General features: G+C 43.2%; 1 non-coding gene across 1 annotated transcript; it reads left to right on the top strand.

Annotated features, from left to right (window-relative positions):
* The first annotated feature begins 11,520 nt into the window (after nt 1–11,520).
* Nucleotides 11,521–11,594, top strand: Trnat-ugu (transfer RNA threonine (anticodon UGU)). Its single transcript has one exon. It is a non-coding gene; the product is annotated as a tRNA-Thr (tRNA).
* Nucleotides 11,595–15,568: the final 3,974 nt, after the last annotated feature.

Genomic DNA, 15,568 nt, shown 5'->3' with positions numbered 1-15,568 from the left:
TCTCCTCAGTATTATTTTCATTTTAATTATGCATTTTGCTAATATTACAGACTCCAAGACCAGCAGTCCAATGTGCGTGTTACATTGATAAAAAGAAAACTGTTTTATCGTCTTCTTGCATCAGCTTTAATATTGAATTTCCCTTTTGTGTGATGTTACAGTTGTTTTTGCGCCCTTAAGAACTTTCTGGTCCCTTAGGAAATTGTTTTGTCATAACAATAACTTCACAACCGGGTATGATCGTATCTACGATCATGAAGTAATTAGACAGACGATAACGCAACTTCTTAATCAATAGCACGCTAGTTGTGACTGCCTCAAGCCACGCGAAACCGCAAGTAAAAAACTATTCACATCTCATAATGCAATATTTTATGACAATGGTCAATCCATGATTCTTACGCCAATTGTGAGTGATAAAACAGTTAGTTAAATCTCAATTTCCAACTTTCCATTGAATAACAACATCACTTCTATTTTGTAACATCACAACTGCGATTTTATGCCGTCCTTGTATAGCGCTATGCATGTATCTGTGTAATGAGGCCTGATCTTTGTGTTTAATTATGCAATTAATATCGATATTTGCGTAAGTATTGAGTGGTATTGCGAAATTTTTTACCAGCAGGACAACTCCAGTTGTATGGTATGGTTAGTGTTTGAGCTGTATTGCGATTTTAAGCCGTCCTTGTGCAGTGCTATGCATATAGTTGTGTAATTGGGCCCAACCTTTGTGATCCACTACGTAATTAGGATCGATATCTGGGTCAGTTTTCCAACCAAAATAAATAAATTACACTAACCTAATCTTCCTCTGCCGCATTTGAACAGTTTTCCGTGCATTAGGGGGTGTACTTAGAGTCTCCATCAAGTTGAATCAGGGTTCGAGTTGCTGATATGTTGCATTTTTACGTGCACTGAGTGTTTGTGCACCGCATTACTTTCGGGTGTTTAAGCCATGTGAGCGTATTTGCATAGCATTACGCATGCATTATTTCGGTGATCTATGAGTAGTTTGCACATGCGTATGCTATGTAATGCATTATTTCCATAATTTACGAGTTGTTTGCATTTCTGCACATCAGTGTACTGCATTATTTACGAGTAGTTTCCAGATCTGTAAACTGTATATTGTTACCTCAAGCACTTCAGGGAGAGTGTTTTGTATCAGCATAATAAATAAACTAGGCGAAATCCGTCGCTAAATAAATTGTTCCAAAAATAAATGAAGTTCACTCCTTCCTCTCTCCAGCAACACAGAACAGGCTGATTCCTTTCCCCACCAGTTTCCCCCTCCAGACAGCTGGGGTGTGAGGAGACTGGGGCACACAAACACCTGAGAGAAACACGTGACATCATCATGATGCTGTACTTCTATGAACTGAACTGCACGATCACGTGACCTATCACGGTGCCCTCTAGCAGTGAACTCGCCAACTAGGTCTGTTCTTTGGTCTGGTGGATAGGAGGCAGTTGTCTCTTGTGTGGTGGGAGCTTATATGGAGGTTTAAAAATGACAGGCAATTCCAGCAAAGGCAGATGTTTCCATGCATTGTGTAATGCATCTTTAATGCAAAGCATTTGTTTGCAGGATGGTATTCTTCCTCTTCATATGTTCATGCATTAATACTCGCTTCCATTCTTAATGCAGTGAGCTGTGGATGCACTCTTCGGCTGAATGAGTGCATGTAATACAGCAATTAAAATTCGCCCTGTCTAGCATCAGCATTTCCTCATGCTCCTTCCACATCGACAGCTCAACAAGCACTGGTATCTCAGCCTCTTGCAGTGGTAACACCAAACTAAGCCAATAATGCTGTAGATAGATAATAAATTTTAAAAAAATCAACAAATTTAAACAAATAATATTCTAACTGAATGACATAATGAGCAGCCTCTAGAGGGAGCAACACCATACTAACTGCCCTCAGCTGCAGGAGTAAGCCAGGGGAGCGAGGCGCCGGGGGGGGGGGGGGGCGAAGCAGCGGGACGTGCACTTTCCTGCGAAAAGCCGCCATCTTGATATCGGTACTCCCGTCATCAGCTGACGTCACGGCCGCCATCTTGGATGACGGTACTCGCGTAGACAGCTGACTTCACGACCGCCATCTTGTATAACGTCAATGGGGCGTCACCCCTGTTGTTATACTACTGATAGTGTTAAGGCAGTAGCCACAAGAGTCAGAGTAATTGTGCCGGCCGCGACCAGTAAGAACTGTAAACGCCGTTTTGCATCTTTGCAATCGCACTATTGTGAAATAACTTCCCTCATTACTGTCTCCCTTGCGCGAATCCCCTCAGGTACGATCGACAGCAGCTTGTGTAAATACGGTACATCCATTTTGATGAATTCCTGTGGATCGTCGGCCTCAACTCTTTCATTAAAAGGGAATATATGTCGCCTACCTTCACTCCTTCTTCCCAGTCAGGGTCGAACGTAATTCTTACTCCTGGCATTAAGCCGTCATTCGACCTTTCTCCTAAGGCGGATACCACTACAGCATATGCTGTATAGATAATTGTGTCCTCCACGTCTAAAACGCCGTGAAACGTAAACGTAGATAATGATTTGCTTGTACCAGTGTAACAGAAAGCGAACACTTTAGCCCATAATTATGTATAATCACAATGTAATTTATTTCTAGATGTGCAAGACAACAATAACTGCTTAATAAATACGAACTTATACCTCTCAGAAGTTTCAATTGGCGTAAATAGCCGCTTTACAAAAATATCAGTTTTCACAATCAGCGACATAAACGACGCACATAAGCCTGACGTACGTTGGCGTTGGTGCAGGCTTACACGTTAGGTGTATCGCGTGATATGGACAACGAAAAAGTTGGCAGTCCCCGACATGTAGACTAGGGTCGGTGGTTTAGACTTATATACGATAGGTCTGTCATTTATAACGGCTTAAATCAATGCTCTGTCACTGCGTCATCGCTGTGATTCCCAACTTTTTGAGACCATTACCCGTGAGCACAGTAAGGTAACAGTTATTACTCTCGCACCTCCCCCATCATCTTCAGCATTAGCACATAACTAAACTTTACAATGAGAAAATATTTTCTTTGAACACTTTCACTTTTGAAATGAGAAATAATAATGATATTTAGTGTTTTTAAGTATATTATTAAGCCACAAGTTAGTGAGTGAATGTGGCAATTTGTACTGCCTGTTTCTAACTGCGATTGTTATTGAATGATGATGGAATTTTCGGCGCATCCCGAGTGATACCTATAACTCCATCTCAGAAAAATATAATGGTTTACAATACAAATTGAGGCTAGAGACTTGTTACAAAACATGCCTTCTCTGCACCCCTCCTCCACCCAGCTTAAATGTGTGCAGTCTGCAGGTTGCAGCTAAAATCCTTGTACAGACATCAGGGAAAGGTTCCTTACACAAAAACAAAAAAAAAAAAAAAAAAAAAAAACAAAAACCCAAACATGAACTGTAAAATGCACTTGCTCAATAGAAGAAAGGTGTTTCACATTAGCAAAGATGAGCAAGTGCTCATAGCTCTTAAGGTATGGATTTTAGATCCCATGTTTACTAGACTTATTTTTCTTATTTTGGTGTAAAGAACGTGTCTGTAAATCACTGTCGGACTTCCTATTACTGTACTCGCGGAAATTAGAAGGCTTTTCGCTGCCAGTGGTTTTTGTCTTACTGCTGGCATCAATAATAATAATAATAATAATAATAATACATTGTAGAACCTGTAGCAGCATAGTAACCATTACGTAGTTACTATTGTGTTGTGCTGTCAATTAGTTCATTTATTGACGCGGAATGTATACTGAAGGAACTTCTATTCTGTTATGGGAACTATCTACAACTTGGGGTAGACGTTTTGATGAGATATTTGATCATATGGGATGGATATGTGTCAATTTCATTTCATAGGTGCATGGAAAAAGAGCAGGGTATGTGTATAATGGGTGGGCTAGGTGAGGAAGATGTTGTTCAAACATTCGTTTCACAACCTGTGACCTCTACTACATCGACTCACAAGTTAAAGCTAGTACATTAAAAACTGTAATTATTAGTAATTTACGTCATCAGAACTTCAGTCTCACAAAACAATGAACAATTTGGCCTCATGACTGGAACACAGTTGAACCCTGTTGTTCTTACCATTCAGAAAGGTACACATTACCTCTCAGGGATTAATAACCCCCATATTTGGAACCACTGCATTAGTGGTTTAGAAATGGGCCTATTCACTTGCCGAAATACTAGTGATTGAATTCCTGTAATTTGTTTAAAAGCATGGATTTTGTGTTCCAGGCAGACTATTTTCCTGAATCAGCGGTAATCAGGGAAGTGGATCAGCCCGGGAACAATCCGGCCAGTCTACTAATGACGAGAGTTGGTGTTCAAGTCAGCTTGGATATGCCTATAGGCAGTTTCCCACGTCTAACTACGTGAATACTGGGCTTGTACCTACGCCCCACCAAAGATCCATGATTTGTAAACGTTTTGAAACCATTGACACATCTCCACATGGTATAACACTAGGCCTAGATTTACCCAAACCGAATGAGTCTCTAATGGTTGATAGCTATATGCAGGAAGCGGAAGCGATGATTTTGTATGGTGCAAGATATTAATTGTCTGTTTACTACACTAATGGCCATTAAAATTACTACACCACGAAATTAACGTGCTACAGAAGCGAAATTTAACCGACAGGAAGAAGATGAGCCTTTCTGATCAATCACACAAGGTTGGCGCCGGTGGCTACACCTACAACGTGCTGACATGAGGAAAGTTTCCAACCGATTTCTCATACACAAACAGCAGTTGACCGGCGTTGCCTGATGAAACTTTGTGATGCCTCGTGTAAGGAGGAGAAATGCGTACCATCACGTTTCCGACTTTGATAAAGGCCGAATTGTAGCCTATCGCGATTGCGGTTTATCGTATCGCGACATTGCTGCTCGCGTTGGCCGAGATCCAGTGACTGCTGGCAGAATATGGAATCGGTGGGTTCAGGAGGGTAATACGGAACGTATCATTAGCAGTCGAGATGACAGGCATCTTATCTGCATGGCTGTAACAGATCGTGCAGCCACGTCTCGATCCCTGAGTCAACAGATGGGGACGTTTGCAAGACAACAATCATCTGCACAAACAGTTCGACGACGTTTGCAGCAGCATGGACTATCAGCTCGAAGACCATGGCTGCGGTTACCCTTGACGCTGCATCACAGACAGGAGCACCTGCGATGGTGTACTCAAAGACGAACCTGGGTGCACGAATGGCGAAACGTTATTTTTTCGGATGAATCCAGGTTCTGTTTACAGCATCATGATGGTCGCATCCGTGTTTGGTGACATCGCGGTGAACGTACATTGGAAGCATGTATTCGTCATCGCCATAGTGACGTATCACCCGGCGTGATGGTATGGGGAGCCATTGGTTATACGTCTCGGTCACCTCTTGTTCGCATTGACGGCACTTTGAGCAGTGGACGTTACATTTCAGATGTGTTACGACCTGTGGCTCTATCCTTCATTCAATATGTGCGAAACCCTACATTTCAGCAGGATAATGCACGACCACATGTTGCAGGTCCTGTACGGGCCTTTCTGGATACAGAAAATGTGCTACTGCTGCCCTGGCCAGCACATTCTCCAGATCTCTCACCAATTGAAAACGTCTGGTCAATGGTGGCCGAGCGACTGGCTCGTGACAATACGCCAGTCGCTACTCTTGATGAACTGTGGTATCGTGTTGAAGCTGCATGTGCAGGTGTACCTGTACACGCCATCCAAGCTCTGTATGACTCAATGCCCAGGCGTATCAAGGCCGTTATTACGGCCAGAGGTGGTTGTTCTGGGTACTGATTTCTCAGGATCTATGCACCCAAATTGCGTGAAAATGTAATCACATGTCAGTTCTAGTATAATATATTTGTCCAATGAATATCCGTGTATCATCTGCATTTCTTCTTGGTGTAGCAATTTTAATGGCCACTAGTGTACATCAGTATGGTATGTTGTGATATGCTGCTGGATTGGAGACCGGTTTCACGCTGAGTTATTGAAGATTTCATCGTCAGTGGCAGAGCAGTGTAAATAGGAAGTGTCTTTCTGTATTTCTGGATCTGTATATCACTTTTACAGGGTTTAACCATCAGTTTGATAGGATCATCTGTACAAAATACTTTTCCACAGAAAGCCTCGTCTGCGGAAAATGGGGGACAGTGCTCTCACACTGGCTGCGTCAGTAGTTTGGCAGGCTTCAGACCGAAAAGAATTCAAGCTTTGCTCGAATTTCACGACCAGTACACCACTTTTGCAGGGTTTAACTATCAGTTCAATATGGCGATCTGTACAAAATAGCCGGCCGGGGTGGCAGAGCGGTTCTAGGCGCTTCAGCCACCTGCGGTCGCAGGTTCGAATCCTGCCTCTGGCATGGATGTGTGTGATGTCTTTAGGTTAGTTAGATTTAAGTAGTTCTAAGTTCTAGGGGATTGATGACCTTAGATGTTAAGTCCCATAGTGCTCAGAGCCATTTGAACCATTTTGTACAAAATAGTTTTGCTGTTGAATGTCTTATCTGCAGAACAAATGGCGGACATTACTCCCACATCGGCAGCAGAAGCGTTTTGGTGGGTAAATTCAGTAACACCCAATCAGAATGCTCCATTCATTCACAAGACATCCTTTGTGCGAGGCATAGGGGCCTCTACAAACTGCTTTGAACCAGATGGGGGAAAGGTATCTACGGAAATATTCTGAGAGTAACGTGATGCCTTCTTTGTTCAAGTTTTCAAAGACAGTTGAAGCAGACCATCCATCTCTGGTGGGATGCTGTCCCTCATCCACCATTGTGGCACTAGGACGTCTTTAGCTGTAGCTGTAGGACACTGAAAATTCCAAAAATTCTTCTCTGCCGTAGGATAGTGCTTCCAATTATGTTTGCATAATTGTTATGATTTTCCCATCTTTGCTCAGACATTGCTCTCTTTCGAAACAGTAAGAATTCTTTTATGATTAACGGTGTTTTTGCAAGGATGAACAGACATGATGAAGACTTTTAGCAGTGAGAACAAGAGTGAATATTTACAGTTTCATATGTTGAAAGCAGGACTTTACGATTTCCATGAAGGGTAACTTGTGATGGATGGGATGCCTCATTAGGATCATCTGGAAGAATGCATTGCCAGCCGTTGTGGCCGAGCGGTTCTAGGCGCTTTAGTCTGGAACTGTGCGACCACTACGGTCGCAGGTTCGAATCCTGCCTTGGGCATGGATGTGTGTGATGCCCTTAGGTTAGTTAGGTTTAAGTAATTCTAAGTTCTAGGGGACTGATGACCTCAGATGTTAAGTCCCATAGTGTTCAGAGCCATTTGAACCATTTTGAAGAATGCATTTGTTATTGTTCTGGGATATTTTTGTAAAGAGGTCCCATTACTACCTGAATTTCCATGCAGACAAGCTGAGAAATCACGAAAGCTACTACAATATTACAACAAAAGGGACCATTAACCATTTCTGTGGCACTTTACAATTTCTGGGAAGTGTTGATATGTAATGGATGCTCTGTCTCATTAGGATAGCTGGGAAAAATGCATCCTTTGTTCTCCTGGGATATATTCGTAAGCAGTTTCTGAAAGCATTGCGAAAGGTTTGTATAGCACGTCCAGAAGGATTCTTGGCTGTCTCTTACGTACACATCAGACATTGGTATGACACTGACAACCTTTTAGTGGCACCTCTGAGAGTGGGTCGTTAGGCAAACACCTCACTCAGCAATTAATCCGGCACTGGACCCACAGGCACAAAGACCATGCATCAGCACACAAACCACAGCGCCCTCTGGTGGTGGTACAATGTACTAGGTCAGTTTGACTCTATACATCATGGTGAACACCTTGTAAAGTGCACCTTGACACAGTATTATTTTGTGAACTTGTCTGTAGGCTGTGCAATGCATTATTTCGACAGTTTACAATTAGTGAGCATGTTTGCAGAGCGTTTTATATGCATTATTTTGACAATTTTCGATTTGTTTGCATGTCTGTACATCAGTGTACTGCATTATTTTGGTAATTTACACATAGTTTGTAGGTCTGTAGACTATTTCTTGTGACACCAAGCTTGCCAGGGCGAGTGTTTTGTATCAGTGTTATAAATAAACTATGTCAAATCCATCCCCAAATAAACTGTTCCAACTTCTTACTGAAAATAAATGAAGTACACTCCTTCCTCTCCAGCAGCTGGACACAGACTAAGTCGTTTTCCCACTAGTTTTTCCCCAGACCGCCATCTTGGATTACATTATAGGAGAGAAGAGGGGGTGGGACGACAGTGCCCTCTAGTGGTGGTACTATGTACTAGGTCAGTTTGACTCTATACATCATGGTGAACACACTGCATAGAGCTACTGCATATGAAAACTCAAACTGTTTAAATAAACAATGCATGCAAAATAAAGAGTTAGGGCCATCCTATTAAGCAACCCAGCACAGACTGAGTCCTTTTCCTGCCAATTCCAAGGAAGAGGTGATGATTGGATGAATTAGGTTAGTGGAGGTAGCCCAATTGACCTATTTTTTCTCCAGAATTTTCGCCGTTTTGTTAGGTTAATGAAGGTAGTCCAAGTGACATTTTCCCCTGCCAAAAGTATCCCGCCATTTTCTTAGGGAGAACAGAGAGGAGGGGAGGGCTTTAGGTTAGTGGAAATACCCCTATTGACCTGCTTTACCGCCAAAATTTAAACTTCCCGCCATGACGACATTGCGATGTTTTCATATCTATCGCCGCCATCTTGAAACCGACATCTTGAATAAAATCCGCAACAATTCAGAGAGGGATGTTGCGCCCTTTGCCCTACTACTGGTCACTACAACTAACTGGAGGTACTGGTACATGTAGGGCAAAATAGGATGTGTGACTCGGGGCTTAGCGTGAGCAGAAGGGCAGGACAGGACTTCGATTATAATCACTTCATGTCAATGCTAAAATTCCAGAATACTTGGGAAAACGGAACTCCGCTCGGCGCGAAATTTTGGCTATCTCAGTTTAGCCACTCATTACTGTGGTCGAGGCCAATACAGACAAAATTGGAATTTATCTGCGGACATATGGAAGTCCAGCAGCCTAGATAGTATGCGGGTTGGTGCCAAACTGCCGATTATTCCAAGAATTCAAAAATGTATTTCTCAGAATATACTAGTCACGGGAATGCAAGACCGCATAAAACAAGAAATTATCCTGTGCCCTGATCTCGAACCGTCAGGTTATAAGAGCCCTACGAAATTACTCGAAGGACTACTGAAAAAGATCCGGTTGTTAGATGCGCCGCATAATGACCGTGAAATCTTCTGGCTCACCTTCTCGAAATTTCCAAGTAAGTACAAGCTAGTCGTAGTAGGTAGATACGGTATAAATATCGAGACTTTTAAGAGTCTACTTCGTGAACTTGAGCTGATAGGCCTATTCGATAGACAAGCTGCTCGAGAGCGAAACGGACGACAGAATTGCAGCTACTAGGTACAACACTGGAAGAATGACGGAAGAAATAATAACAAGAGCACCGAGAACAGAATTCGGGAAGAAGGGGAAAATTTAACCAATTCCAAAGAGGTAATAACGAGCGGAAATTTGAGGAAAACTAGCGAGAAGCAAACCAAGGTTCTCAGGGGGGCCACGTGATTGAAATTCGAGCACCTAATCCCAATAGCCAACAACGAAGTAGTAGTACGACGTGAAACTGGAGCCAGTCTCGTGCGGGGACGGCTCAAACGACGCCGCAAACACTCTCGAACTGAGCAGGGTACACATGTTAAAGTACGACGACCTATAGGAGATACTGCAGGAGGAGCAAGCAGTGATAACGTGACAGTACCTTCATTCCATGATTACAGCAACCATAGCTGACGTGCATTTGCACCGTTTAATCGACAGTGGGAACCACATAACGGCAATTTCAGAGGCAGCATAGCAATGTTGTTTCGAGCAAAGGAGCTGGCCTAATCTACAAGTGAGGACGGAAAATGCACGGAAGTAAACCTGCAGACGCGATTGGAATTCATGTGTCTAGGATACGGACTGGAAACCAACATCTTAGTCGTGTCAAATCTGTCAATCGATATGATCATAGGGATGAATTTCCTAAATGAATACCATGCCATTTTGGACCTTGGATGAGGAGAAATAGTATTGTGCAAGGGCAGTAACATTTGCATAAAATTTGAGGAGCACGCGATACAGGCACAATTTCCAACCAGTTGTGTCCGTCTCAATTATAGAAGTGATGATTACAGAAAAGATCACAATTAGAAAGAGTCTTCTCAGCAAGCAAACAAACAGGAAGAGGAAGTAAAGATCCAAGAAATGAAAGGGGTCATAGAGAAAAATTTCGAATCCCATCTGTGCATTGAACCTGAGGAGCGCAGTGAGTTACGTCACACGCTGGATTCAGAAGTCTTTCTGCCTAAACCAGGACTGATTAAAAATTTCCAGTTCAAGTTTAAGGTGCTTCCGCACAATAAATTCTTTGTGTCACCCTATTCCATTCCTCTGGTATACAGAGACACAGTGGCGAAGGAAATCATGAAAATGTTAGCGAGTGGAGTGATAGAGCCCGCTAGATCCTCCTACAATAATCCTCTCAGAGTAGTCAAGAAGGCAGATGGATCCATCTGTCTCGTCCTTGACTCACGTCAGATCAACACCATTACTAATACAGAGACAGACAGACCCGAGAGGTTCGAAGAGCCTCTATGAAATTTCCACGGAGTATCCGTTTTCTCCTCGGAAGATCTTAGAACTAGCTTCTGGCAAACTGGGCTACACCCCAACTGCCGGCAGCACAAAAATGGTTCAAATGACTCTGAGCTCTATGGGACTTAACATCTGAGGTCAACAGTCCCCTAGACTTAGAACTACTTAAACCTAACTAACCTAAGGACATCACACACATCCATGCTCGAGGCAGGATTCGAACCTGCGACCGTAGCAGTGAAGCGCCTAGAACTGCTCGGCCACAACGGCCGGCCACACAGCATTCCTGGCATTTGGGAAATGCTATCAATTCCGGAGACTGCCTTTTGGGCTTAATGTTTCGGCAGCTGCGTTTATCCGCCTTCTTAATGGCATTCTAAGTGTATATACGAAGACAGTAACTTGTTCTCGAAAGAACAGTTACTGTTGATGACCGTGCAGCTTTTCCCTGGAATAAACGATGACTAACTGACAACCTCAGCTGCCGACAGGTGTTGTTGATATACGTCGATGTGGACAGCTGAAAATGTGTGCCCCGACCGGAACTCTAACCCGGGATCTCCTGCTTACATGGAAGACGCTCTATCCATCTGAGCCATCGAGGACACAGATGAATAGCGCGACTGCAGGGACTTATCCCTTGCACGCTCCCCGTGAAACTCACATAAGGTACATAAGGTACAATACATATGTAGAATTATGGACAGTTGGGAATGTGAGTCTCACGGGGAGCGTGCAAGGGATAAGTCCCTGCAGTCGCGCTATTCATCTGTGTCCTCGATGGCTCAGATGGATAGAGCGTCTGCCATGTAAGCAGGATATCCCGGGTTCGAGTCCCGGTTGGGGCACACATTTTCAGCTGTCCACATCGAGGTATATCAAGTACACCTGTCGGCAGCTGAGGTTGTCAGTTAGTCATCGGCATTCTAAGTGATTATCTCAAAAGACACGTAACGACTTACATCGACGACCCACTAATAGCCGAAGAAACATGACAAGAACATCATACAGTACTGTCGGAACTTCTTCACATCCTCTAGGAAACTTCAACTGTCAGATTTCTTGGCCACATCATAACAGCAGATGGAGTGAAACCTAACCCCTAAAACATTGAAGCGATTGAGAAGTTTGAAAGACCGACGACCAAAAGACAGTTACAGGGGCTCCTTGCTATCATAATTTTTTATAATCGATTCATTCAAGTGAACACCCAGAACAGCCCACGTCTGAATCAGAGTATTAGAAAGAAAATAGCATAGTAGTGGGACGGAACAGTGGAGTGCGAATTTAAGGTCTTCAAGTTGTCATACTCTCACACCCCAACTTGGAAGAGGAATTCTTCATGGTCACTGGCAGTTCCTATGCAGGCTTGGGCATTATGGTCTTCCAGGATTATATTGAGGATCGAAATCGAGTATGGAAAACTATTACATTTGGGAACAGAGTCGTTTCCAAATGCGAAAAGAATTACTCTGTCACAGAGCTCGAGGCCTTGGGAATTATCTAGGGGTTTGAAAAGTTTAAATATTTCTTATGTGGGAGGAAGACCAGAGTCTATACAGATCACAAGGCCCTGGAAGTCTTGCTCAGAGTGAAATTAACCCGAAAAGGCTAATAAGATGGGTAACATAGCTGCAGCAATACAGTTTCACCATTAAATGCATAGAGCTCAGTCAAAATATAATAACTGATGCATTACCATGGTTCCCTATAGGTGTAGAGTCCAGCTTCAAATAGGATCTCTAGTGCAACCATTACAGTCTCTACTACGTGAGAAAAGTCATGTTCGAAAACTTTGTGACCTGCAGTACTAAAGACATTAGGAGAGAGCAGTACAAGGATCCAGAGCTTCTGAGGGTCAAAGAGAAGTGGAAACATCGGAACCATTCTACCATTACACAATTCTACCTGATAAGGAAAGGTATACTCTTTCACAGACGTAATGTGAGGGAATCGGAATGGTTCTGTGTCTACTGGAACAGTTGATCAATAAAGTGGTATGGCATATCAATTTAAGTTACAGACATTTCGGTCCAAGAAACTGCTTCCTGAAGCTAAGAAACTCTGTCACTTCAGGAACATAGGGAGGAGAATCTGGCGTGTGCTGTAATTGTGCAAGGAATGCCAGAAGGCAAAGCCCACGACTGTAAATAGTCAAGCCACCATATTCTCGGTTGTTCCCAATAGATTAAAACACTGAGCGGTCACCGATTTAATGGGACCGTTACCGGAAACGTGAAGAAGATACAGTTATGTGTAGGTGTTTGTTGAACTGACATAGAAATTTGTGACTTTCACATTGGTGAAAAAGGCTACAAGGTTGACGGTGTCACGAGCTCTGTGTAAAGACTTTCTGCCACAGGTGGAACACGTGGAGAGAACTATCTCTGATAATGGGCCACAGTAAAACTCAGAGCAGTGGAAAGAGACAGTAAGAAGAAACGGGACTTAACCATTCTTTATCTCCTCAGACTACCTGAGCTCGAATTCGGCCGAACTTGCTTTAAAAGAATTATACAACCTGTGTCGGCTATAGTGCCACAAGCAACACACCTCCTGGGACGTTTTCCTCAAAAATGTTCAAATGTGTGTGAAATCTTATGGACTTAACTGCGAAGGTCATCAGTCCCTTAGCTTACACACTACTTAACTTAAATTATCCTAAGGACAAATACACACACACCCATGCCAGAGAGAGGACTCGAACCTCCGCGGGGACCAGCCGCACAGTCCATGACTGCGGCACCTAAGACCGCTCGGCTAATCCCGCGCGGCTCGTTTTCCTCAAGGATTTCCATGATGTCATCACTGAGGCACCTCATGGAATCACGAAGATAGCGCCGATAACAGTCTTAGAGAATCAGCAGCCTCATGACTTAGTAAACGAAGTGGTAGACTTCCCACTACAAACTCGACTGTAGCATGAGAGAACTGTAGACATTGCTCTCCGTAGAATTCAGTCTGCAGCTCGGAGCAGGAAGGAACATGCCGACAACGAAGCACGTAAAAAGTATTCCAAGTGGGCCAAAAGGTCCTTCTGAAATCGGTTCAGCTATCAAACAAATTGAAGCAGAAATGTCAAAAATTCCCTTCGGTGTGCAATGGACCATACTGTAACAGTAGGATCTGCCACTAGAATGGCTTTGAACTGGAATCGATGAAGAGCAAGAAATAAATTGGGCTCCACCATACCGTATCTCCCATATTAAACCGTTCATGGATTATGTAGTGAACTCCTCTGGAGTAAGTTTAGGCTAAAGTGTTTAGGAAATGTACCGAAAGTAAATGTAGGAATGTGTAGAATAATTTTTCACCACGGTACTTGTTCCCTTTTCATTCGCAAGAAACAACTCATTGCTGTTGCTGCGGTAGCTATACAATCCATCCGAGACTCGAGTTACGGGAAAAGCTTCTTGTGTATGTCGACACCTTGCCGATTTTGTGACATGGGTACGGTTGGGGAGTTGCTTTTACGTTGGATAGGCACGCCACTGAGTGCGTTGCGCGACATTTCGAGTTCTGCTGGCGTATGATGGTAAGGCTGCTTCTGAGACTGCTCACCCCATTGTAGCGTTGGGTACATTCTCCTGGGAGTAGCGAGTTTCTTGCAATAATGCCACATCAAAGGACATGTGGACTCGACACGGTAGGACAGGGCAGTCAGTGCAAGGGGCGTAAGCAGCATCTCCTCGACCAAATCTAGTCCATGATAAGATGAATCACGAACACATGCGTAATAAAAGTGCTAACATAATGCACATACGGCCCGCAATAGAAGGCGAAGGAGAGTACGAGGTGCGACAATAAAGTAATGTGACTGGTATGAAAAAATGTTTTAGTCAAGCTTAGTGTTGTCTCCTTCAAAGTAGTTCCATTCTGATTGCACACACTTTTTCCAGCGCTTCTGCCATTGATTGTAACATTTCTGGAACTCATCTTCTGTAATATCCTCCAAGACCCTCGTCACAGCTTTTTGAAAATCTTCTGTTGTTTGAAAATGATGTCCCTTGACTGCCGATTTGACTCTTGGAAATAGAAAAAAGTCGCACAGAGCGATATCTGGTGAATAAGGTGGCTGTGGTAGTACTGAAATTTGTTTTGAGGTTAAAAATTGCTCTACTGACAGAGCAGTATGGGATGGCGCATTATCGTGATGCAGAATCCAATTATCAGCAATGTTGGCACGGACACGAAGAACTGTTTTACGAAGTCTTTCAAAAATTTCTTTGTATTAATGTTGGTTAACTATTTGTCCAGGAGGCCCCCACTCTTTATGAACAATTCCCTTGGAATCAAAGAAGCACACAAGCATGCATTTCACTTTTGACTTTGACATGTGACCTTTTTTTGGTCTGGGTGATCCCTTTGAGCACCATTGCGAACTTTGGCGTTTTGTCTCTGGGTCGTACTGAAAAAACCAACTTTCATCACCAGTGATAACACGTCTCAACAATTCTGGATTGATTTCCGTTTGCTCTAACAGATCGGCTGCCACATTTTCTTGCTGTTGTGGTGTGCCATTTTTGGGGACAATTTTTGCACAAATCTGTCTCATACCAAGATCTTCAGTTATTATTAGACGAACCGTTTCTCGATTGATGTTCAGTTCTTCTTCAATCATTTTCGCGGATAATCTTCGAACAGATCGTACGAGTTCACACACCCTGCACAAGTTGACATCCGTCAGTGATGTTGATGGTCGTCCACTGCGATCTTAATCTTCAACATTCATTCTGCCTTCACTAAACATTTTATACCAACGAAAAACTTAAGCTCTTGACATAACCTCCTCTCCAAAAGCCTTCTGAAGCTTACCGTAAGT

The sequence above is a fragment of the Schistocerca cancellata genome, chromosome 4 (genome assembly GCF_023864275.1).
Source record: "Schistocerca cancellata isolate TAMUIC-IGC-003103 chromosome 4, iqSchCanc2.1, whole genome shotgun sequence".
NCBI lineage: Eukaryota > Metazoa > Arthropoda > Insecta > Orthoptera > Acrididae > Schistocerca > Schistocerca cancellata.
Note: the sequence above shows the minus strand (reverse complement) of the source record. Positions and strands in the feature narration are given on the sequence as shown.